This window comes from Myodes glareolus, chromosome 13 (assembly GCF_982192425.1).
Source record: "Myodes glareolus chromosome 13, mMyoGla1.1, whole genome shotgun sequence".
NCBI classification, from domain to species: Eukaryota; Metazoa; Chordata; class Mammalia; order Rodentia; family Cricetidae; genus Myodes; species Myodes glareolus.
This window is the reverse complement of record NC_142038.1, coordinates 75,786,481-75,812,851: the sequence shown is the minus strand read 5'-3', so window position 1 is coordinate 75,812,851 and position 26,371 is coordinate 75,786,481. Positions and strand designations below refer to the sequence as shown.

Sequence of the window (26,371 nt, the reverse complement as noted above, 5' to 3'; positions counted from 1 at the left end):
CACTGCAGCCTCAGTGCATAGCATACAGTTAGGCAGGCCAAGCATTCAAACACCAGGAATTTATGGCATGCAGCAGACTCAGGCAATAGTGAAAATTTGATCAAGTTGCAACTGGAAAGGAACATTGACTTGAGACTCAGCTCTGTGCTAACTTGCTGCCTTTAGTTTACCTGGTGGGACTCATTAGCGCAATGAGTTTAATTCATTCCCAAGAAATTGTTGCAGTTGAGAGAAGGCTCACAGGCAAGCAGCAGATGCCCACAGGCAAGGAAAGCATAGCTCATAGATGGCCATGACACGGTACATGGTAGTTTGGGCATAGGGTGTGTGTGGGGTGGGTGAGGATCAAAATTCCCTGTGCTACGCCAGCTCATAGTGTAAAGATATGGGGCTCACTGGGCAGAGAACAGGAAAAAGGTGGCCATATAGGATTGATTCTATTTGCTTAGGTGTGGTAATTTGAGAGGTTGTGTGCTGGGAACAGCAGGAAATCTGGTGTGACTGGAGTGGAGGAAGAGAGGGGATGTGGGTGACAGCGGAGCCAACGAAGCCTGGGCCACACTGGGAAGGGCCTGGCGTTTTCATGTGGGCTGCAGCTTCAGGAAGGAGGGGGCCATCATAGAGCTGAGTCTCCTGTAAAGATGGAAGAGGGAAGGTCAGAGAGGGAGACTGGCTGGAAAGGAGGTTGATGCAATGTGACAGCAAGAGAGGGTGGAAGGCTAGACTGGGGCGCTGGGGCGGAGAAGAGTTTGACAGTGAGAGCAAGGCTACTGGTATAGGCATCAGGACTCCTCTGAGGTCAAGAGGAGGAAGCTGTGAAGGAGGGCTGGAGATCTCTACAGTGGGCAGCCGGACACTTGATAAGGTGTGTAGATAGAAAGAAAGGGCAATACTGAGTTTGGAAGGGATGTGGGACCCAACCATGCAGTGTGTAGTTGGTTCTTGTTAATTTTGATTCATATTGCAAACAATCAATGGAAATTCTTGGACTTGTTGATTTATAGCACGAGGAACAGTGGAGAGATGGGATAGTGGTGTTGGCATGCAGGACAAAGTAGGGGGTGGAGACTCAGGCTTGGGGGCTACTTTCTAGGAATAGTAGCTGAGACCCAGAGGCAACCACCAGTCGTGACTGGAGTAGACTGTGAATGTGCCCTGCCACACGTGAGGAGGAGACCTGCAGAGTGGTCGAGGTTGGCACAACACCAGGAGAAACTGAGGTTGTTGAGTAGTGTCAGATGTTACCAAGACACTTCTTAAAAAGACACTTGGAAAAATAACTGCTAGGTTTTTTGGTAGGAACCCTAACGAATCCAGTAGAGTCACAGGATTGTGGGCTCATCACATGAGATAGGGACCTGGAGGAGAGGTTGTTGAGAACACAGGAAGTAATTTATAACAGTTATAAAGAATGGGCCCAAAGCTGGGAGTTGAGTATTATAACATTCACATCACGGTGGTTTTAGAGCATCCTGTCACATAATTCTGGAAGCTAGGAAAAGGTTTTGATTATGCCAGAATTGTTCCTGGTACTAATGTCCATGGCTGACACTGCTGGGTGGGGAGGACATTGCTGAGGTGTGTGCACAGCAGGAGGACCTCACAGCTCTGAGCAACAGTACACGAGTGGGCTGGGTTGGGGTGGTGAACAAGACAGGGGAAGGAAGTGGAGGCTTAGTTTGTCTGCAGTGAGAGTCCGGTGTGGACACATTCGCATGACCAGCTCATGGCCAAGTGCTGGCATCTGACCCGAGGTCACAGGGAGCCATGGCAGGTTTCTGAGAAATAGCTGTCCAGACATCAGCATATATGGAACCAGGGTACAAGGTCAGGATGTTAGAAATGACCTGTGCCTTGTCTGCCGTACTCACACAGTCTGACAAGGAACTGATTGGGCTCCAAAAAAATGGCAGAAAGTGCCTTGGTGAGCACAGCTGACAGCATGTTCAATTCACATGCAAACACAGTCATTATGCCTGGAAAATCAGGGCCACCTGGGGAACCAGCAGAAGATGTGGCCACTCTGCTTCCAGACTTTGAAATAGCAGGTTAGACACAATTTGCTATTCTCCGCACATTTGCCAGAACTGCATTGTGCAATTTCCATTCTTTTAAAGAGAACTTCCGTCTAATGGCTGCTCTAAGGCCAGGAACTAACATGCACAAGTCCTGAGAGCCCACTGCTCTCTTTTAACTTTTAGCCTCTTCTATCCGCTGTTGAAAGATCCATGTGGCTTCATCGCTATAAAAGAGAACACTGGTCTTCTACAGTCTACAATGCCACAATTTTCTTGAGAGACCCACTTTGGGAGGGGAGGCTATCAGAGACCCTGAATCTAATATGACACAACAATCTTAAATATTCCAGACGGGAAAAGTTTTTTGTCAAAGCCTTTGACAGTTTAAACTTAGAGCTTCAACAAAACTTTTAAACTTTTAAACTTTGAACTCATTTGAACTCCTGGTGATTTATGAATTATTAAATGTACCACTGCAAAACCACGGACTTTCTCTTCCTGCTTAAAAGCGACTGAGAAGAGGTGGCTGTAGCGACACAAAAAGGAGACCAGAGTGGGGGTTATCAGAGTCCAGGTCCTTCTGCTCAACTAAAAGTCAAATCTGGAAAACAGTTCAGAGACAAAAGACCCAAGCAGGGATGCACTGTGTAGAGAGAAGAGAGATTTAAAGGAGAGAGGTCTGAAATCAGCTATGAGAGAGATGTGGCCAGAGTCGAGGTTGTGCTGAACATGTGATGATAGATATAAAATACGTACTCGTGGTAAATACACATCACATAAATTTTTACCATCTTAGCTATTTTAAGTGGATAGTTGAGTGACATTAAGTACACTCACGCAATTGGGCAATCATTACCATTTACAGTCTGCTCTCTTAAACACTGGACTCCCTTCCTCTGCTCCTAGCTCTTCTAACCACAATTCTTCTCGTGTGTGTGTGTGTGTGTGTGTGTGTGTGTGTGTGTGTGTGTGGTGTATATGACTATGAATGCAGATACCAAAGCATGATATCAGGAGTCCACCCTATTGCCTTGCAACAAGACACCCCACTGGACCAGACGTCCCCTGTTTCAGGAGACTATCTTGCCAGGAAGCTTTAGCAGCCACCCGTCTTTGCACCCATCAGTGCTGGACCCCCAGGCATGTGCATCCATGCCCAGGCTTCCATGTGGGTTCTGGGGGCTTCCAAAACCACTGCTCTTACCCACCGATCCATCTCTTTAGATCCCACTGTTCTTTCCATTTCTGTGATGAATTTGACTCCTTAAGGTACTTCATACAAGCAGAGTTGTGCACCTATGTGCACCTGTGTGTGTGTATGAAAGCAAATGCATGTGTCAGATGGGTGGCTTAGTATGCGCATGGAATCATTGTGTGATTGAACTCATGTAAAAGACCTCACATATCCAATATATTTCAAACCTATTATTAACTTGGTTCAGAATTCATCAATAAGCCTGAAAGGGAGGATATTAGGCGCCCCTGCACAACAACTAAGGCCTTCCATGAATTTTACACAGAATTAAAAGAACAGCGAGAAAAAAATAAAATTCATAGTATAACAACAAACAGTGTTGTAGAGGATATTGGGCAAGAAAAAACTGAAGGATGTCAGAGTTAAAAGACTACTCAGGTTACATACATGTTAAGTATTTATTATTAAGATCTATTTTAGTTTCTAATTGAGACAGGGTCTCACTGTAGCTCTTCCTGACCTCAAGTTTGGTAAGCAGCCAAGGGTGACCTTGAATTCTGATCCTCTTGCCTCTACCTCCAGAGCTGGGATTACAAGCATGAGCCAACACACCTAGTTTTGTGGGGTACTGGGGATTAAACCTAGGGTCCCTTGCATGCTAAGCAGACACTCTATCCAATGAGCTACACCCTTAGGCCCAAAATATTCTATTATTTCTTTTTGTGAGTGTGGTTCTGGGGTGCAGATCTAGAGCCCCACACATCCCAAGCCAACATGCTTCTTTGGAACAATATTCCCATGTCTGATTTACAATGCATGAAAGGGCATTAGTAAGGAGAAATCTAAGGTTCTCCATGCACAATCCAAAGGTTTGTAGGGTGAGCCCAGGTAAGAAAGACACAGTTGATCTTGTGGTTTTCAGAGACTGTAGCTCCTTTGAAAGCCCAGGAGCCTGGAATCTGGTTTTAAATGTGTCTCTGCCACAAGTCTAAAGAACAAGAGACCCAAATCCTGTCTCCTGCCTGGAGCTGGGGCACGTGTGAGAAGAGTGGCTTATCCCTGGAAGATTTTATTGCTCTCCGTTAGTGGTTCTCAAGGACTTAGTTCACAGACAACCCCCTCACCGCACAGCGGGAAGTGTAAACTCTCTATAAATCTCCATGGCCTGCAGGGGAGCAGCCAGCCAGTCCTGCAGGAATTGCAGAGAACCCACCAGCTGAGTCTTGTGCACATTTTTCTTGTACATATTTTACAATAAAGCATCATGGTACTGGAAGATGCAGCCCAATGGCTGACTAAACCCACAAGAGCTTGTTTCTTAAATGATTTCCATTGTTAGTAAAATGTGGACAAACCCAGAAAAGCCAAGGTTGTTGAAAGGTGTGGCTGTACTGGGAGAGCGCAAGGAGCACCCTCAGGGGAAGGGTGGAGCAGCCCCATGGACAGCGTCCTCCACAAGCCAGAGTGAGGCCTGTCCAGTACTTTACCTCCTGGAGGATGCCCACTTTCCTGCCATTGCTGTGGGGAGGCTGAATAGACTCACCCAGAAGTTGCATAAGTTATCGTTGGATTTCCCCAACTCTTCCTGTCCTGGGTGTATGTGCACACCCTCTAAGTGACTGAATGCCTTGGACAGCTGCCATGTCTGTGTTGAGACATTGGCAATAAGCAGCAAGGCAGAAGGACAACAGGGGGAACAGCGGGTTTCCTCTCTTTCTCCTGTGAAGACGGTGGCCCAGGGCATAAGCTGAGCAGATCTATCTGTGTCTCAGAACACTGAACAAGAGCCAGATGATACTTCCCACTCAGGGTGGGGCTGGGCAGGTGGCAGGAAAGGTGCCAAGTGGGAAGCTCACTGTGTCCAACGATGGAGGCTCAGGAATGAGCTCTTGGTCACCACCACAAATAGCCAGCTTCCTCAACAGGACAGGAATTGCCTTCCTCCTCTCAGGGAAGTGACATTTCTAAAGCAGGGACTGCTTGTTCTGTAGTGATGCAGGATCTGTGTGTCACCACCATTTCACAAGTCCCTTGGCTTAGTGAATGGGTGGCCCTGAGGTGTGACTGTCAGTCTGTTGCTGAACTCTGTTCCGGTTCCAGGAAAGAAGCCAGCACGGGGAGGGGTTATTTCCTCGCCTGTCTCTCCAAAACTAGAGTTCACCTAGGATTTGAAATGTGACTTTACTCGGAAATGGAATCTTTGTGAATGGAACTATTAACTTCTTATGGTGCGAAGACCGATCCACACGCCGCTCAGTGTGTCCTGTGAGAAACAAAACAATGCCAACCAAAGAAAAACCTGGCTCGACCTTGGGGCGTCATTTCCTTTGAAGGAGATAGAGCTTACAGTTTTGCTCTAAATGAAAGGAATATGGATGAAGATTTTGAAATAATGAACATTTTAGACCCAGGCAGATGGTTTTCTGTCTCTGGCTCACAGAATCAGATAGTGAACATTGTTGGTTCAGGACATGTTTTCATTTCTGATTCATGTGTGGCCCATATCATAAAACCACATTATTAAACTCATGGAGCCACCAACCAAACTGAGAGCTTGGACACTGACAATAACCCACAGAGACCTACTGCCTTTCCACCCTGTATATAAGCACCCACGGGAGCTCTGTGTCCCTATCGTGAATATAAGCACCCACGGGAGCTCTGTGTCCCTATCGTGTATATAAGCACCCACGGGAGCTCTGTGTCCCTATCGTGTATATAAGCACCCATGGGAGCTCTGGCTTCACCGGTTCTTTCCTAAAGAAATGTTTTCGTGGCACTGGCATTTGTGGCCACAAGGACCCATGTGGTCTAACATTCTGGCCATTTTTCGACATAGACATACACTATAGTCATTTGTGTGCTGTTCCTTTGCTGCTCCCCCAAAATGCCAAGCACACCCTGGCACCCTGGTGCCTACCTGCTGCATCTAGGGTGCTCTTGTTTAATGGGACAGTACTACTTGGGCCATCCAGGTTCACCATCTCTGAGGTTAATATCTGAAATAATTCTCAAAAGCATTCTCCAAAGGATAATCAGGCATAGCTATTGTCGGGTCCACTTACTGCACTGAAGGCTTTGGGACAGTGGGGGTCTGTGTGTTTGTTTTGTTTTCTTTTCTGCTGTGTGGGTGTTGGAAATTGAACTTAGGTCTTTTGGAAGAGCAACTTAACTGCCAAGAGGTCTTTTCTGTTTTGTTCATTTTTCTTTTCTTCCTTCCTTTTCTTTTCTTTCATTTCTTTCTCTCTTTCCCTTTCTCCCTCCTTCCCTCTCTCTCTCCTTCCCTCTCTTCCCCTCTCCCTCCCTCTCTTCCTCCTTCTTCCCTCCCTCCCTCTCTCCCTTCTTCCTTCCTTTTCTTTTCTACCTGAGAAATGGTCTCAGGCCTGGAACTCACTAAGAAACCCAACCTTGCCTCAGATTTTCAAAGATCCTCCTGCCCCAGCCGTTCATCTGCTGAGGTTATAGGCATGACCCACCACGCCAGGTGTGTCTTACCTATTACTGTCCAAAGCCCTAGTACTAGGCACATAGTCAGTGTCTATGAAGCTGCCTTGCCTGTTTCTCCTGATGAATCACCATCTTTATGCAGAGCTTACTTGCCATCACGCTAGATATGGAGCTGAGTAGAGACTTAGTTTTCTTCTGGAGTTTAGGGTTTTTTGTTTTTTGTTTTTTTTTTTTTTTTTTAAAAAAAAACCCGGAACACAAAACACCATTTAGCAACATGGTCTGTGTGTGCACAAGTGGCCACAGGAGTTGAGCCAGTAAAAGGAGAGGACACTGACCTGAACCTTGAAGGGTGAACATACTTCAGACAGGAGCTGTCGTAAGTACAGTCATGCAGGGGTAGGACGGGCAGGACAAGGCAGAGGTGGGGAGAGTGAGAGACCCTTCTCAAGACTGCAGACTGTGTGGGGTGGCGGGTCCTGCGGGGTCACTCACAGAGCCTGCGAGCCCCAGATTTGAGCCTGTGTCACTGCAGGACGCGCTGGAGGACAGGTTAGGAGTGCGTACGAAGGGTGCTGCAGGGATTGTGCTGAACTCTCATGAGACAGAGAGGAGAGCACTTGGATGGAGATAATGGACTTTGTGGAGATGCAAACAAGTTCTGTTGTAAACACAAGCTTCGGAAGACGAGTTTCGGCTCTCTGTGTGATGTGTAGATGATCCGAAACTGCCCAGTCTGTTTCACAGCACACCTACATACGTGAGCCTTTCTGAATGTAGTGTGATAATGAGGACTTAACTATTATAGTTGGTCTTCAGTGGCCATGAGGGATCCATTTTAAGACTCCTTGTAGGTACCGAAGTCTGTGGATCTCAAGTGTAATGTGTGCATATGACCTGCATATATCCTCCTATATCCTTTAAATCGTCTCCAGACGACTTGTAACTGCTGATACAATGTAAATACGATGTAAATGGTTGTTAAGCTAAATTGGTTTTGGAATAGTGACAATAAAAAGTCAGTACATGTGTAATACGGGCACAGTTGTTTTCAGAACATTCTGGATTCATGGTCGGTTGGATCCTCAGATGTGGACTGGAGGGCTGACTAGGAAATCTTTCAAAAAACCCTTCTTAGAACTCACGTGTGAGCAAGTGACTCGGGCTCAAGTGCAGACTTTTAACCCATCCAGAACAGGGTTGTATGATCTGGGTGCTCTCCCTCAGATGCCAGCTCTATGTCCAAGGGAGGAGAGAACTTTAGACTGCACATATTTCATAATCGCCATGTAGAGTAACAGCGCTGGGGAAATTTGATGCTAATCCTTTTCTTTTGAATAAGGGTTTGCAAGAGTCATAGGGACTGACTTCAGCCCCAGTTCCTCCATTCTGGCTTCATCAGTGTGGGGCTGTGGTCTCCTTAAGTAAAATGGCTCATTCAGTTTTTGTGCCAGGCACTCTGCCCTCTATTTCCATCCTCAAATTTTCCTGTACTCTTGCTCATATCCTGCCAATCAGCAGGTCTTGCAGACAGAGGGAACCAGGGGCACAGGAGGAACGGTGGTAAGGTAGAACCCACTAGTGAATGCTGGGTGGTCACGTAGGTGAGGGAGAGAGTTGGAGTCCCAGATTGCCACAGAGGGTTTGTGAAGTGGGAGTAAACCAGGCTGAGGCCAGGTGTGCGATGCTGTCGTGTATCAGCAACTGAGGATTTCCTGCTTGACCTGGTTCTTCAGCAGTTTGCCTGGTCATTGGATAGCTCACTTAACTCCAATGGCTGAACTACTGTGTGGCAAGCTTCTTTTTCAGAAAGGGCCCAGACAAAGGCTTAATCCCCTGCACTTTCATATTCAAACACAAGGGGTTTTGTCTTAATGTCTTTTGCATGCAAATAATAACTTTGGAGCAGTTAAACAAATTCCCTTGTAACCCATCAGGGTCTGTGTGTGTCTTTGTAATTTGTCAAGGCTGTAGAAAAGGTGAAGTCAAAGGAGTTGTGTCCCTGGGGGTGGGGGTTCCACTCAGGCACTCCTTACCAGATGGCTACACCTGTGATTCCTTTCAACTCATGTGCCAAGCCAGAGCACTGCCGAGTGTCAGGAGGGGCAGCTGGGAATGGAGATTGGTGGAGAGAAAGGGACACTATGATAGGAAAAAGAGCAGGGGACAGGCATCCTTAGGTGACTCACAGTTTCTTTCCCTCTTGGTCCCTGACATCTGTGAGTAAACACAGAGAAGGCAACAAGAGAGGAAAGGAGCATTCTAAGTCATTCCAGGGAGCTGTTTCCCCAGCCAGGCGCTAGCTATTTTAGAGCCAGTACTTCAAAGACTCTCCAGTTGCTTGTCAGCTGCAGAACTGCTCTCAGCTGAGGTGAAATACTGCTCCAATGGGGAAGCCTGAGTGTTGGAAGGAGGAGGTGAGAGTGCTAAGCCAAGGGAAGGAAGGAGATGGGGCGCGATGCTCCAGGAGGGAGCGTGCTTAGGGAGCAGCGGGACCATTTTGGCCTGAACCTAGAAGGTAAAAATGTCATAAGAGGCAAGCTGATGTCTTCTGGCTGAGAGATGAAAGCTGCTGCCTTTGGAAGGTTGTCACGGCCTATTTATAAAGGCAGCCGTCCTCCAAATGGATGCAGTCACTAGTGAGTAGGATTGCAAAACGTACACGGGGTGAAACAGTAGAACTACAGGAAAGTATGACAGTCTGCGTGAAACGGTGGGACTGCATGCAAACATGGCAGTTCATGTGAAACGGTGGGACTGTGTACAAACACGGCTGTCCATGTGAAATGGTAGGACTGCATGCAAACACGGCTGTCCGTGTGAAATGGTAGGACTGTGTGCAAACATGGCTGTCCATGTGAAACGGTGGGACTGTGTGCAAACATGGCAGTTCATGTGATATGCAATGGAATCTCAGTCTATTATATTTTAGATATTTAGCAATCAGCACTAGCTCTGTGCAGAGTCCACTGGTGAAGGGATGAAAGCTAAGATGCTAAGTTAAAAGGTAGATCATAAGATGCTTTACTAAGCATGAAGACATGAGCTTCAGCAAGAGCACATCTTACGCACTAGGAAAATGATCAAGGTAAAATTGGCAATAAAATGCCCAGGACCCAGGACTGTGCCATTTTCAACCAAGACGAAAAGAAAGAATGGCAGGGTGATGAGCACAATCAAAACTCTCCCAAATGAGGGGCAGTGACTGCTGTGCTGTGGGGCAATGGTCTGTGCCCTGTCTCTCATATTTTAGATAGACGCCGATTGCCCAGTAGCCAGGCAGAAAGTATCAGCGGGGTGACCAGGCAGGAAGTACAGGCGGGTAAAGGAGAACAGGAGAATTCTGGGATGAGGAAAGATTCACTCTGCAGCCACAGAGGAAGGAAAACAGGAATGCCTCGCTCATAAAGGTACCAAGCCACGTGGCTAACACAGGCAAGAATAATGGGCTAAATTAAGATGTGAGAAAGAGTTAACAAGAAGCCTGAGCTAATAGGCTGACCAGTTTATAATTAATGTAGACCTCTATGTGTTTCTTTGGGACTAAACGGCTGCAGGACTGGGCAGTACAGAAACCTCTGTCAACAAGTGACCATTAGATCACTTCCATGGGGGGATTTAGTTGTGGTTTGGGGAGTATGGGTCTTACTGGAACCTCTCTCCATTTAAATTACACAGCAGTGATGGAACTAGGGTGCTGATGGCCTGGTGGGTGCATCTTCATTCCAGAGCAGCTCAGAGCTGTGGGAACGGCTGGGCTTCTTAGGACTCATTTTAGCCTCTGACTAATCCTTTCATTCTCCTAGCTGCTCTGCTCTAGTTTTACTTAATTAAACTTTCTCTTGAAGTCAAGTGATGGATTTGGTGATGTCACCAAGAATCAGAGGACTTGGATGATGTCACATTTGTTAAGTCTTAGTCTGGATGATGAATGTGGTGGTACTTACTGGAAGTCAGAAACATGGGAAAGTCAGAGGCACTGGAGGTGCAGGGTGTGCAGGACTCTCCCAGCTCCACTGACAAAGGGGACCTAGGAGAGAAAAGCAATGAGCAAGTGGTGGTGGCTGAGCCTACACTGCAGAGGACTCTGGGAGTCCTAAGAGCTTTAGGTAGGAAAGGATCTGAGTGGTCAAGGTTTTGATGATAAGCATCCCCACCTTCAGAAAGCAGTGCTCTGGGAGATGACACAGTGTTCTAGCATTGAGCTACACCTCAACTCATTGTGTCCTGTTGACTAGGAGGTAGAAAATCAATGTGTTCTTCTGGGGGAAGAGTGTTTCCTTTCAGGCCCAGGTCTAGCCACGAGCTCTCAGGTTGGGGGTTCTGGAGGTCATGTCAGAAATGAGATGTGTGGTACCCTGCCTATCTGTTGTGTGCAAGTGGAACCACCTAAAGCAAAGAAGCAAATGAGTGGAGAGAGCTTGGCACGCATGTCTCCTTCTAGGATAGGCATCCATAATCCAGACCCTCTTCCAGGATAGACATCCATAATCCAGACCTTCTTCCAGGATAGGCATCCATAATCCAGACCTTCTTCCAGGATAGGCATCCATAATCCAGACCTTCTTCCAGGATAGGCATCCATAATCCAGACCTGCTGGGGAACTCGTTCTCCTCACCACTGCTTCAGGATTTAAAAGAAATACTTGAAAATGGGCAGGAAGCTCAGCAGCTCGTGGCCCTGACTGCTCTTCCAGAAGACCCTGGTTTGATTCCTAGCACCCACACGGCTGCTCACAGCCACCTGAAACTCCAGTTCCAGGGGATTCTGTGCCCTCTTCTAGCCTCCATGGGCACTAGGATCACACATGTGGTACACTGATATACTTGCAAGTAAAACACTTATATACATCAAATAAAAAATCTTTAATTGGCTCATTTAAAAATTGAGAATTTTTAAAAGTGACCAGTATTAGTATTATCCTTTTTTCCAAATTCTTGCCTTACGCATTTTGCTTTTATCTTTTATAATTCAGTAATATAAGGGTTTTCGACATTAGCTTTCCTCTGGGAAAGTCCATTTGGGAATTAGTGTATTTCTGGATTTTTCCCAATTGATATCTCAGAATTGACTTAAGTTGTTTATGAAATATTTTAAAATTTCTAAAAAGTTGAATAGCAGTTTGTTTGTTTGTTTGAGACAGGATTTTAATCTACAAGCTCAGAACCCCAGAGCCCTATTGATCTGCAGTGGTCATGACTTTGCCCTAGACTCAAGACATGAGCAAGGCTGGGATAGTTGGAGGAAAACCCACTTCTCTGGCTTTTTTTTTTTTTAACTTCTAGAAGCTTCTCAGTCTCTTTGGCTCAGAACCCCTTCCTCTGTCTTCAGCATCAGCACAGCTGAATTTCTCTGACCTCTGCTTGTTGACAACAGACAAAAACAGAACTAGGTTTCCTTTGGTGCTGGTGGCCTGTTGTTGCTTTCTGTTTATTTTGAAAAAAAATATCTGAAAAGGTATCCAGGCTGGCCTCCAACTTCTGGTGCTGCCTCTGCTCTTGCAGTGTTGAGACTGGAGGTGTGAACCACCACACTGAGCTGTTTCTGTACAGACACATACAGTTAGGTAGGTCCACCTGGCTAATTCAGACCCCTCAGAGCCTCGGTGGGGCGTAGGAGGCAGGTCGGCTACCACAGCGCATGTCAGCAACAGTGACTCACCAGATATAGCCGATACTATTGACAGTCCTGGGAGCTGGTGAGTTGGAAGTCGAGATCAGTTTGCATTGCCAACCAATTCTGAAGGGAGATTGTAGATATAGAGACACATGTAAGGCACCTCTTCACAATCCTGGGACTTCCCTCCTCCCAGGGCTCATCAGGAACTGCGGCAGCATTGTTTGGGTTTCTGCCACATTGGCTACAGTTCTTGACACTGGGACAAAATGCCCGACAGAGAAGAAAGGGCTCATTCTGGCTCATGATTCTAGCAGAGAAGGTGGGGCACAGTGACTCCTTGACAGTGGGAGCATGTGGCAGAGCCCAAGACAAGAAGAGTCAGGAACTGTGTGCTCCCAAGGGCCATCCTCAGTCACCTTACTCCTGCTATGTCCTACATCCTGATGTTTCTACAGCCTCCCAAGTCAGGGCTACCAGATAGGGGCCGGCTGTTCAAATACATAGCATTTTAAACTCAAGTCTACAGAGAGGTAGTCGAATGAGACACCCCCTTTCATGCTGGTGAGATCCAGGTCGGGTAAGCTGCGCCCCCTTTTCTACGGCTGGTATCCCCTGGGCTGCCATGTGACTTCTTGATGACCGACTGAAGATTTTCATGAGTCATTTCAGGAAATGCTCATTGGTGGCTGGATTCTCCAGCCTCACCAAGCTGGAGTCTTCCTTAACTTTTTGCTTAAAACACTATCTATGTATGCATGCATATGGGTACCAATCATCTATCTGTCTATCATCTATCTATCTATCTATCTATCTATCTATCTATCTACCTACCTATCTATCTATCTATCTATCTACCTACCTACCTACCTATCTATCTATCTATCATCTATCTATCCTCTATCATCTATCTCTGTCTCTATCTATCTATCTATATCTATCTATCTATCTATCTATCTATCTATCTATCTGTCTGTTTATCTCTCTCTCTCTCCATCTATCTGTCTATCAATTTATAATCTATCTGTATATCCATCTGTCTGTCCATCCATCTTTCTATCCTTTCATCCATCCATTCATCTATCATCTATTCATTTATATGTATCTATCTCTCATCATTATATAACCTGATCACATGATCTGGACTTTCCTGCTTCTCAAGAATCTCTAAAAATGTATTTCCAACACTTGCTCTAATTTTTCTCTAACTTTTCCTGGCTGAATACACAGGAATTGCCTACTGTAGACACATCTGGGAAGGGCCATTTCTTCTCATGCTCCTGTTATTAAGCACATCTTCCAGCTGAGTCTTAGAGAACCGGATCACCTAGCCAGAGCCCCTGAAGAGTGAGGAGCTGAGTCCCATGCTTCTGAGTGACGATACACATGCATGTGCACGCACACACACACACACACACACACACACACACACATGTACATGCTCAGATGCATGCATGCTCACATATCCACTTTTAAAAAAACATAGCAGAGAGACAATAAAGCCATACCTAATGAAATGCCAATAGTTTTTGCAGACAGAATTGCCAAGAGGATTTCACAGAGAAGACAATGAAAGAAAGGACAGGATAGGAGAAAACGGATATTCTGTCTCATACCATGAGGCTGCACACATCAGAGCTCTTTAGCACAGGCCAAGAACTTCCAAGCATGACTTTCAACATGATCCACATCTCTAGGGTCTGAGGATGCCTCCCAGGGTCTGCAGTTGCCTGTGTGATGAACTCTTCCTCTCAGCTGACTTTGCAGAGGTATGCTCATTGAGAGACTAGTGAGGCCTTCTGGAAAGCCCTAGCTGGTTGCCAGGTCCTCTGAGAATTCCCACTTCTACTATTCAGAGTGTCTACTCATGGAGACATGGGTCCATCTCAGCCTTTCCCGAGAGCCCCTTCCTGTTCCTTCACGCTGCTTCTGCTGCCTCCCAGGTGTGAGCTACACCATGAGCAGGAGGGCCGTGGAGAAGCAGTCTCTGGGAAGGCTGCTTTAAAGTGTAAGAACAGAGACAGGTTGCTATTTTTAGTTTTGCATGGGAAAGTCTGAGGGAGCAGGGAGAACATGGATCTGCCAGAAATCCCTTTCTGGGACAGTTGCCATCTCAACTGATATGGAAAAGAGAGGTAGCGATGTCTCTAACACTCTAATGACACCACAAGACTCCCTTGAGCAACTTGGCCAGCCACCCTGGAGAACTGAATTGCTCCTGGTAGGACAGACATTCTCTACCTGCTTTAGCCAAAGAGGGCGGCCAAGAAGGCAGAGTGATAGAGTCAGTGCTTGCTCTCTGAAAGAAGGGGATATAAATATGGTGCCGTGTGAGGGTGGGGGATGGGCATTGTTGTGTGAGCCACCTACAGGCTCAGAGCAGAAGATGGCTAAGTACGAAGGCTGAGAACCAATCACAGGTAACAGAAGGAAGCCTCAAAAGATGGAGCAAGTGTGGAGATAGATGGAACAGACCAAGCAATCGGATCCCACCAAAGAACAAGAGAAGCTTTGTTTTGGATTCCAGAAGCTGGACCATGTTGGGGCCAGGCACAAGCAGAGGGAGCTAGAGAGGTGCTGTGAGGGTCAGGGAGCCTGTGCCCAGGAAGTGCTTCAGCCGATGGGCCAGGCTGGATCTAAGAGAAGAAAGAGAAGAGAAGGATCTGTCCTTTGAAGAAAGGGCGTGAGAGGGGCTTCAGTCCTTCTGTAGCACAACAACTGTTCCACACTCCGTGCGCGCACGCACACACATACACACACACAGAGACATGGGTGCCAAGAATGCTCAGAATGCCAACTTTATTGTGTTCCAGGGCAGCTTATATAGTGCTTTCCGCCCAATGGCCATGCCCTAACTCTCAGGGCAAACCCACCAGAAACCACTCCCCTGCCATCAGGAACTCCTGAGGGTCTCGTGCTCAAAGCAGCTGCAGCACAGGAAACTCAGGACCTGGGGCTTCACAGTCCCCAACACCTGCTGTGTTGTTTACCCACGGAGGCTCAGGCCCACTGCTCTCACATGTGTCCTGTCTGGAGAGAACACTGCCCTCTCTCCCTTCCTCCTTCTTCCTTCCCTTCTCCTTCTGTACTCTCTCTCTCTCTAGGTCTCACCATAGCTCAGGCTGGCATCACAGCCTTCCTGCCTCAGCCTGGCTTTTATTATTCATCTTTCCTCTCTTCTTGCCTCGCCTCTTGACCCTTTCCCCCACCATCTCCTCTAACCTAGGGTTAGAGAAGGAAAAATGGACCCCAGCAAGTTGTTCTCTGCCCTCTGGGCATGTGCCACGGCACATCCCCTGCCTCAACTCGATACAACAACAACAACAACAACAACAACAAAATTTACAGAATTTAAGTTTTGAGAAATACAAAGACATTCTTAGAAAAGGTAAACTTGATAGTTACACACATAATGCAAATCTGCCCTGCGGAACTAACAACTCCAGGGAACCACGGAGACATGGAGGGACCTTCTCCAGGTGGGAAGGAATGGAAACAGTCTGCTGTTTATATTATATTTGTCCGACTTGACTGTGTGCAGCCACACACTAAAATGCAGACTGCATGGGCAGTGGTAGGGGGAGACGCAGCTCTCTCGTGCTGCCTGCAGCAGTCTGAGAAGTTCTCTTCGGTGATCTTAACCTTCAGCTGCACAGCTGAAAAGAATCTGAAGACCAGTCAGTGTGAATGGAGCTGGAGCTTCTGAGGAAAGGGCTCCTGTAGAGCTTTGGGCACCGCCTTAGGTGGAGACTTCAGAAAAGTACAAGGTTACACAGTATCCAGTGGGCATGGGCTTCCCAAGACAGTCTGTGTTGGTTTCCTTTTAAGAAGACCGTGGAGCTGTGTATAACCCTGACAAATGCTGGTCTCCTGAGCATGTCATCGATGCCCACACTCTCAGTGTTGCTGGCACAGAAGTTTGTGGTTTCTTTTCCCCACCTGGACATATGAAACATCCCTATTGGTAACACAGTGAAAGCCGCCGACCAGCTACAAGTATCGCTTTTCTTAATATCAAATAGACTCACCCCAAACACAACCCTCTCTCCCCAGGGGCATTTGAAAATCAGCCACATTCTTGGGGAAGTTGGGATGGCATCACATGCTGAGCCTCCCAGACACGCTCAGCAGAGAGCCTTCATTTGCCCAGGCTGCAGCATGAACATTCAAATCGCGAGTGCTTAGGAGCTCCAGACCTCAAAATCTCAGTTGGCAGTCTCTCTTTCTCAGATACGAGACATTGAACATCTTTCGAAGACAAACCAGCAAATACACACCTTAGGGGTCTAGAGAGATGGCCCAGCAGTTAAGAGCATGTATTGCTTTTGCAGAGAACCCAAGGTCAGTTCCTAGTACTCACGTCTAGCAGTTCCCGTCTCCTGCACCTCCAGTTCTATGGGAATCAAATGCCTCATGGCTCTATGGGAATCTGTTCTCACATGTACATACCTCCCCCACACAGAAGTCAAAAATAATGGATTAATTTAAGATGGAAGGGCTAGCTAGAAATACGCCTGAGCCATCAGACAAACAGTGTTGTAATTAATACAGTTTTTGTCTGATTGTTCAGGTCTGGGCAGCCGGGAAATGAAAGCACAGTCTCTGTTTTGACCAGGCAATGCCTTTGCAGCATAGCGTTAGGCTTCTGCTGTGAGCTTTGGGGAATCTGTTGGCCTTTAGCTGGGTTTTTGGAGATACTTTCTTTCCCTTTTTGTGTATGTATTCCTAGAAAAGCAAGCAGTTGTGTGAAGCAGAGAATCAGCATGGAAATGTACCAGGCAAAGAGGTGACCTGAGAGCAGCAGCCCTCAGGGGACAGGAAGGTTGTCCTGTTCAGGGGCCCATGAGCTGCCCCACAACCGCAGATGCTGACTCAGATTCTGGGCAGGTGAAGCAGATCCTAGCCTCTGAGAGCGGCCTCCACTAGCGTGAGTACCAGTGTGGGGAGGCAAGGTGCCAGACTGTCAATGTTGCAGACACGGTACTGCTCACAGCGATGGGACAGCCCGAGCCTCTTTGTGGCTCTTATGTCTCTTCATGTCCCCAGAAGTGTCTCATTTGCTTACAGATACAAACAGATGCCACTTACAGTCACACACGGATGAATAAATGACCGACTCAGAGGTGTCACCAGCTCCATCTGACATTGCTGTCTTCCTGCTATGCCAGGATTCAAGATGGCTCGGGCTGGCTGGAGCGAAGTGCTCTTTAAGAGAACTCAGTCTCATTAGGATGCCCTGTATTCTCTGGTTTATGGCTTGAGAACATTTCCACTGCCTGTCCCAGTGAGGGTTCTCTCTGAGGCCACGCCCTGTCTGTCCACTCCTCATCTTTCTTGCCTCTGCCCCATCTGTCTTCAAGCGCAACATCCAGGCATCTCATGTTCTGATCCCACATACGCTTTGTCTTAATTAGGGTTCCTACGGCATGACCAAAAGCAAGTTGGAGAGGAAAAGGTTGATTTTAGTGTACAGTTCCAGGTTACACTCCATCACTGAGGGAAATCAGAGCAAGAACTCAAACAGGGCAGGAACCTGGAGGCAGGAGCTGATGCAGAGGTCATAGGGGGTGCTGCATACTGGCTTGCTCCCTATGGCTTGCTCAGACTAATTTCTCGTAGAACCCAGGGTTGGCACCTCTCACAGAGAGCTATCCATCTCCCCCAACCACCATTAATCACCAATCAAGAACATGCAGCACAGGCTTGCCCATAGGCCAATCTGGTGGGGACATTTTCTCATCTGAGGTTCGGTTCCCATTTCCCAAGTGGTTCTTGTTGGTGTCAAGTGTACACAAAACCAACTAACACTCCCCTGCATCTTTTTATTTGTTTGTTTTTGTTTTTCGAGACAGAGTTTCTTTGTGTAACAGTCTTGGCTGTCCTGGCATCTGTTCTGTAGAGCAGGCTGACCTGGAACTCACAGAGATTCCCCCTGCCTCTGCCTCCCGAGTGCTGCGATTAAAAGATGAGCTACTCTCACCCAGTCCTGCATCTTTTTTTTCCAAACATTTCCCTAAGCATGATGGTTAATACTGATTGTCAACCTGAATGGATTTAGAATTGTTTAGGAGGCACCCCTAGACATATATGTAACATATCAGTGGGTGTATTCCAGAGAGGCTTGGCTGGGGAAGGAAGACCCACTAAATCAGGGTACCGCTGCCCCTGAGCTGTCATCCTAGTTTGTATTAAAGAGTGGAAGCTAGCAGAACATCAGCATTCATCTGTTCCCTCCCACTCCCATCAATCACTAATTAAGAAAATGTCCCACAGCAAGATCTATGGAGGCACTTTCTCAACTGACTCTGTCCTCTAGCTGTGTCGAGGTGACACAGAACCAGTCAGCATAAACTGTTTCTCTAGGTGTGGAACAGATGTTGTATAAACGTGACAATCACCTGGTCAGATACCATCCCTCAACAGTATACCCCTGATCTGAGCCTAGAATTTAATATAGTTTGTCAGATCCACTGCACTTTAGTGAAATAAAATAACAATCTTAGCTTTCATTTCCATGTGCCTAATTAAGGTCTTTCCAAACATTAACTCATTGCTGCAATCCTCAGCAGCCATTATCACTCACCATTCTACAGGTCAAAGCACAGAGACAGTAGCTAACCTGCCAAATGTCACACAGTAACTAAGGATTAGGACCGAGATTTGAACTTGGGCACTGGATGACTAGAGTCAATGTTCCTAACCACTATAAAATCCCACAATTCTCGATTTCAGAAGTTCATGTTTCTATAGAACTGAAATGTAGAATATAACAGAGACATGGCTGAGACATCCTGAGAAAGCATCAGGGCACCAGGCTCCTTGGAGGAGCCCAGGGAAGCCTTCTGAGATGGAGCTGTAATCAAACCCAGTTTGCAGGAACCAAAACTGGTCCTCAGAAGTGATACAGAATTGAGATTTGACCACAAGCCATCTGACCCTGGGATGTGGGTCTTAGCACAAGGCCTTGGCGTTGGATAGGAACTTCTCAATATGAAAGAAGGCAGGGAGCATGCCAGGGACTTAGGACTGGACGGTCTTCAACTCAAAACAAGTTCTTCAAGGAAACCCAAGTCTCATTCTTTGTCACCAAAAGCAGCTGTGTCCCTTGTCAGGACATCCTCAGAATCTTCCTTTTCCCCTTCCTCTTCCCCTTCCCTGCAGGCTGTTCATGGACAAATGAGTTCAGAAGACTCCTGGGGCAGCACACAGTGTCCCTGTCCCTGGATCACTGGCTCACAAGGTCAGAACAACAAATGCATCCCTGTGCAAGGACGATCCCTGGGAGCTGGAGGAGGAGCAGTTTGAGCTTTTGCTCTCTGTTCTCCTGTGGGATGGAGGCCAGTCTGGAGGGCCTGCAGGCTGCAGAGCGGGCATGGGAAGGACAGGAGTCCACCATGTGCTAGGTGGGACGTTGTACCTGGAGCACTTCATGATCCTGCAATATCCTTTTACTTTGTTTTAGAATGATCTGGAATCCAGTACCTTTCACTCATTATTTTTAAAATGACAAATGTCTCACTAACACAACCCTTATTGTTACCGTTTTAGGGGATGTGGGGGAGGGACCAGCCTGTGACTCTTCCACATGGGGCATTTCTGTGATATGCCCAGAGCTTGCTTGCTTTCTCCCCAGCTAGAAATACTTTTAGAATCACAATTTTAAGGGTGTGGAGTCCTCCGTTTAGAAATGATCTTCCTTCTAGGACATGAAAGAACATTTCGTTTCATATTAAAAATCTCAAAATAAAATCTAAGTTTCTCTTCCCAGGGTGACTTCTCAGGCACTGCCAGTGAGTCTGAGGAAAGGCCGCTGGTGTTGGGAAGCAGAGCAATGCTCTAGGAAGAAGGGAGACTTGGAAGTGTTGCAGACTGTACTTGGAAATGAAAAGTTCAATTGTTTAGCGACAAGAAAAAAAACCTCACTGCTCAGCGCTGTCATCAAGTGCACTTCTAAAGAAACAAACAACCTCACAAGCATAATAAAGGTAAACAAACTAGAGTTGTTCTAGTGTTCCGGTGTCTCTCTAGAGTGTCTCTTTAAGCTGTTTTCTAGCTCAGCACAGATCAGCAGGGTTTAGAATACGTGGCATGGCTGGACAGACTGGGGAGACTGAGGCACAGAGAATTAATCAACCCTATGCTGCCCACCCAGGGACGGCCCATGTCGTCCTGGGCCTTCACTGTCACAGTTCCTCATTTGGAGATAAAACTCTGCTGTGGTCCATTTCTGAGTCCCGGGCCCACGTGTCATGTGTCTCCCCCCCCCCCCCCCCCCCCCCCGTGAAACCAGAGGTCCAGACTTCTGCGTGCGACTTCTGCGCAGCAACGCCGTCGGCCCGCCCCGGTAAGTCTGTACACTGGGCTCCGGCTGGGCGCCTGGACCCAGCAGCGCCAAGCTCTTGGGGGTCAAGTGCAGGTTGCAGTGCAGGAAGGCAGCCGGGAGGGGTGGGGAAAAGTGGGGGAGGGGCGAAGGGCTGCGCACCGGTCGGTGGCATTCGTGCAGAGCTAGGCGCCAAATGTGGGATGGGTTCCACCCGTGCAGTATGTCTGGATAAACATGTTAGCCTGGGACCGCACGCCGGGCTCTACTAATTGCTGCTGCCCAGCGGGACAGAACAGGTGGAAGACCTTGGTCACCAGAGGCTCAGTGACATTCCCAGGCTCCCCACTCCCGGGCTACAAGAGAGAGAAGCAACTCTCTGGTGTGGGCCGGGCTCTGTTTTCTTCTTGTCATTTTGGCTCAAGAATCAATTTCACTACTCACCTGGACTGGACCTAAAGGTGGCTTAGCGTGGAGGCTAACTCATCGGCCTGTGCAGCAGTAGAAAGCACTGCCTTTACTGGGCAGCCAGGACAGATAGGGGCGTACTTGCCATCTGCAGAAAGCTCCCCCAGGTCTGTGCCCTTGGCTGTGCAGCTTTGCAGGGCCATGGTGCCTCAGCGCACATCCTGCTCCAGTTGTCCCTCCGTCATTTTCTCAGAGCACAAGCCTCATGCAGAAGCTCCCCAAATTCACAACCTTTAAAGGACCATCTTCAGCATCCTTGAAGTGGAGAATTCTTCATCTAAAAGGAAGGGTGTTAGGGCCCTTGCTTTCAAGTATGTATTTTGGGCTGATGATACAAATGACAAAGATAAACGCCTCTTGGAGCCATGGCAGTTTTGACTTTAAACACGAGGTGAGTTAACAAGGAAAGCAACAATAAATTCCGCCTAGGGCATGACCCAGCACTAAATTGTCTCTTACAGTGTCCAGATTTCTGGCCAAGCTGTCAAAGTGATGCCGCTCTTCTCCAGGGGCCTCCTCAGTCCTCTCTCAGACTGGATTGTTTCCCTTGGTTCCCTTTTGTTTGCCGGCCAAGCTGTCACTGCACGACTTTCCCCCGTTTGCTGACTCCTTTTCCAAGTTCCTCAGGCATGACCAGAAGAACACGCCCACCACTTTGCTTTTCGCTAAATTCCTCTAGTTGCTTCCCTAGTGCACATTTTGAAGCCAGCTCCATCTCAGAACATTTTGTTCATTGCTCCCTCCCTCGCCCCCAGATATGCTGGTGAAAGATGAAGACCTGGTTTCAGCTCCACACAAGAATGCTGAGAAAGCTGTTGCAACAAACGCCATGTTGTTTTTTTCAGCTCCCTCCAGCACACACAGCTATCTTGCATCTTATATAAGAATGGCAGCCTACAGAATGGGAAAAGATTTTCACCAACTCCACATCAGACAGAGGGCTAATATCCAAAATATATAAAGAACTCACAAAACTAGACATCAACAAACCAAATAATCTAATTAAAAAATGGGATACAGACATAAGCAGAGAGTTCCCAACAGAGGAATCTCATATGACTGAGAAACAATTAAATCCTTAGCTACCAGAGAAGTGCAAACCAAAATGACTCTGAGATTCCATCTTACACCTGCCAGAATGGCTAAGATTAAAAAAAAATATGTGACAGCTCATGCTGTAGAGGATGTGGAACAAGGGAAACACCCCTTCATTGCTGGTGGGAGTGCAAATGAGAACAGACCCTTAGGAAGTCAATATGGTGGTTTTTCAGAAAATTGGGACTTGATCTACCTCAAGATCTAGCTATACAACTCCTGGGCAAATACTGAAAGGATGCTCCATTCTATCACAAGGATACTTGCTCAATTATATTCATAGCAGATTTATTCGTAATAACCAGAAACCTGAAACAACCTAAGAATGGATAAATAAAATGTGGTACAATGAGAAAAATTATCCAGCATGATCAAGCAGGCTTCATCCCAGAGATGCAGGGATGGTTCAACAAACAAAAATCTGTAAATGTGATCCACCATTTAAACAAACTGAAAAATAAAAACACTTGATCATCTCATTAGATGTTGAAAAAGTCTTCAAGAAAATTCAACATCCCTTCATGATAAAGGTCTTGGAAAGAACAGGGATACAAGGAACATACCTAAACACAATAAAGACAATATACAGCAAGCCAACAGCCAACTTCAAAGTAAATGGAGAGAAACTCAAAGCGATCCCACTGAAATCAGGAGCAAGACAAGGCTGTCCACTCTATTCAATACAGTTCTTGAAGTTCTAGCTAGAGCAATAAGATCAAAAAGAGATCAAGGGGATTCAAATTGGAAAAGAATAAGTCAAACTCTCACTATTTGCTGATGATATGATAGTTTACATAAGTGACCCCAAAAATTCTACCATGGAACTCCTACAACTCATAAACATCTCCAGTAATGTAGGAGGATACAAGATTAACTCAAAAAAATCAGTAGCTCTTCTTTACACAGGTGATAAATCAACTGTGAAAGAAATCAGAGAAACATCACCCTTCACAATAGACACAAATAAGATAAAACATCTTGGGGTAACACTAACCAAATAAATGAAAAACCTGTATGACAAGAACTTTAAATCTTCGAAGAAAGAAATTAAAGAAGACACCAGAAAATGGAAAGATTTTCCATGCCCTTGGGTAGGTAGAATTAACATAATAAAAATGACAATCTTGCCAAAGCAATCTGTAGATGGAATGAAATGCTCATCAAATTCCAGCAAAATTCTTCACAGACCTCCAAAGAACATGATTCAACTTCATATAGAAAAACAACAACAACAAAAACCCAGGATAGCGCAAATAATCCTGTACAATAAAGGAACTTCAGGAGGCATCACCATCCCTGACTTCAAACTCTACTACAGAGCTCCATAATAAAAACAACCTGATATTAGCATAAAAACAGACAGGAGGACAGATGGAATTGAATTGAACACCTACAAACACCAGATTTTTGACAAAGAAGTTAAAATTATAAAATGGAAAAAAGAAAGCATATTTAACAAATGGTGTGGCATAACTGGATATCAACATGTAGAGGAATGCATGTTGATAGATAGATCCATATCTGTCACCATGCAGAAAACTGAAGTCCAAATGGGTCAAAGACTTCAACATAAAACCAACCACACTGACCCTCATAGAAGAGAAAGTGGAAGTATACTTGAACACATTGGCACAGACCACTTCCTAAATATAACCCCAGTAGCATAGACACTAAAAGAAACAATTAATAAATGGGACCTCCTGAAACCGAGAAGCTTCTGTAAAGCAAAGGACATGGTCAACAAGACAAAACAGCATACTACAGAATGGGAAAAAAAATCTTCATCATACCTACATCAGACAGAGGACTGATCTCCAAAATATTCAAAGAACACAAAAAATTTGACATCAAAGGAACAAATAATCCAATAAAAATGGGTACAGACCTAAGCAGAGATTTCTCAACAGATAAATCTAAAATGGCTGAAAAACAATTAAGAAAATGCTCAACCTCCTTAGCCATCAGGAAAATGCAAATTAAAGCACTCTGAGATTCCATCTTACACTTGTCAGAATGACCAAGATCAAAAACACCAATGAGAGCTTATGCTGGAGAGGATGTGGGGATTCCCATTGCTAGTGGGAATGCAAGCTGGTACAGCCCCTTTGGACATCAGTATAATGATTTTTCATAAAGTTAGAAAACAACCTTCCTCAAAATCTAGCAATAGTACTTTTGGGTATATACTCAAAGGATGCTCAACCATACCACAAGGTTATATAGTCAACTGTGTTCATAGCAGCATTAGTTGTCATAACCAGAACCTGAAAACAACCTAAATGCCCCTCTACCAAAGAATAGATAAAGATGTGGTACATTTACGCAATGGAGTACTACACAGTGGAAAAAAATAATGGCATCTTGAAATTTGCAGGCAAATGGATATAGAAAATTATATTGTGTGAGGTAACCTAGAACCAGAAGGACAAATATAACATGTACTCTCTCATAAGTGGCTTTTAGACCTAAAGCAAAGAAAAATCAGCTTACAGTCCACAACCCCAGAGAACCTAGACAACAAAGAGAACCCTAAGAGAGACATACATGGATCTACATAGGAAGGAGAAAAAGACAAGATATCCTGAGTAAACTGGGATCATGGGGTCATGGAAGAAGGTAGAAGGGGATGGGGGAGGAGGAGAGGGGAGTGGAGAAAAATGTATAGCGCAATAAAAACAAAAAATGATGTTTATAAATGAGATTAAAGCATAGTTTAAAAAAAAAGTGAGTAACCAGACTATCTAAACAGGATAGGACAGCTCCTGAGGGGCGCTCTGACATCATCATGAAAGTCTGCCTAAGGCTCTTCTGACTCTAAAACATGCCTCTGAGAGCAGACTCAGCTCTGAAGTCCATCTCCAGTCACAGGAGTCACCAGCCATTGGTCCTCCTCTCGTCTCCCTGATAAGCCGTCCCTCTCAGTGAGGTCATTGCCAGCCTGAGATTGCTCATCTTCCTGAGACAAAGGAGCACGTGACAAGTGATGGCTCTCCCTCCTCCTGGCTCTGGTCCCTTCTCTGCCACTGTATCCATTTCCACGCCCCACTCGGGTTCCTCTCCATCTTTTCAGAAATCAAGCTGACCACCAGTGTGTCACGCCATTACGTGTCTTCCTTTCTGCCCGAGCCTGTGGTCACTGGGCCCATGCTCAGCTGGGCTTACTCCACCTGTGACTTTCCCAGTTCCCCTGTTATCTTAGAAAATATCCCAGGCAAATGGATGAAACTAGAAAAAGTCATCCTGAGTGAGGTAATCCAGATGCAGAAAGACAAATATGATATGTACTCACTCATAAGTAGATATTAACCATAAAGTAAAGAATAACCATGTTACAATCTACAAATCCAGAGAGGCTAAGTAACAGAATGACTCAAGGGGTAGGGAACATGAATCTACTTGGAAAGGGAAAATTGAATAAATTTCAAGGGGGTATTTGGTGTGGGGGGATGGAAACAGGATCAGGTACAGTTGAGGGAGTACTGAGAAAGACAGCTGAAATTGGGGAGCATTTCAGGGCCAAGGGAAACAGTGCAATGGAAACTCCCAGGAATCTGAGGGTGACCCTAGTGAAGACTCCTAGCAATAAGGATACACAGCCTAAAATGGTCCAGCTTGAGACCCGTGCCACAAGAGGAAATGTAACTGGAGACTTCTTTTTCACTTCCCAGCTGCCCAGACCCAAATAATCACACAAAACAATATTAATTCCGACATTGTTTGGCTAACAACTCAGGCGTACTAGCTAGTTCTTGTATCTTAAGTTAGCCCATTTCTATTAATCTGTGTATCGCCATGAATCTGTGGTTTTCCAGTAAGGTTCTGGCATCTTTCTCCTTCAGCAACAATATGACATCTCCCTGACTCCGCCTTCTTTCCTCCTCTATCTCTGCTTGGATTTCCTGCCTTGCTATATTTTGCCCTGCCATAGGCCAAAGCAGCCTCTTTATTAACCAATGGTAATAAAACATATTCACAGCATACAGAAGAGAATCCCACATCAAGGGAACTCATACCTAATACTACCTGGAGGTCCAGGACCTGACGACTGAACAGCCCAGAGACCTAGGCTAGAACCAAACATAACTGGAAAAAAAGTCAACAAAATGATCCCTAATGATATTCTTCTATACTTGTAGACAGGAAACTAGTATAATCATCTTCACAGAGCCTCCATCCAGCAACTGATAGGAGCAGATGCAAGAGAAACACAG

The 26,371-nt window shown here is 46.1% G+C and overlaps 3 long non-coding RNA genes across 3 annotated transcripts in view; 2 read left to right on the top strand and 1 right to left on the bottom strand.

Annotated features, from left to right (window-relative positions):
- The window catches only part of LOC148120062 (uncharacterized), a 565,006-nt gene that overhangs the window by 409,388 nt on the left and 129,247 nt on the right, over window positions 1-26,371 (top strand). The window lies entirely within an intron of this gene.
- On the bottom strand, window positions 12,055-14,272 carry LOC146891843 (uncharacterized). Its single transcript, XR_014996861.2, has 2 exons — window positions 13,894-14,272; window positions 12,055-12,400 (listed from the first exon to the last, which is right to left on the bottom strand). It is a non-coding gene; the product is annotated as an uncharacterized LOC146891843 (long non-coding RNA).
- LOC146891842 (uncharacterized) lies at window positions 19,438-20,274 on the top strand. Its single transcript, XR_015005290.1, has 2 exons — window positions 19,438-19,517; window positions 20,046-20,274. It is a non-coding gene; the product is annotated as an uncharacterized LOC146891842 (long non-coding RNA).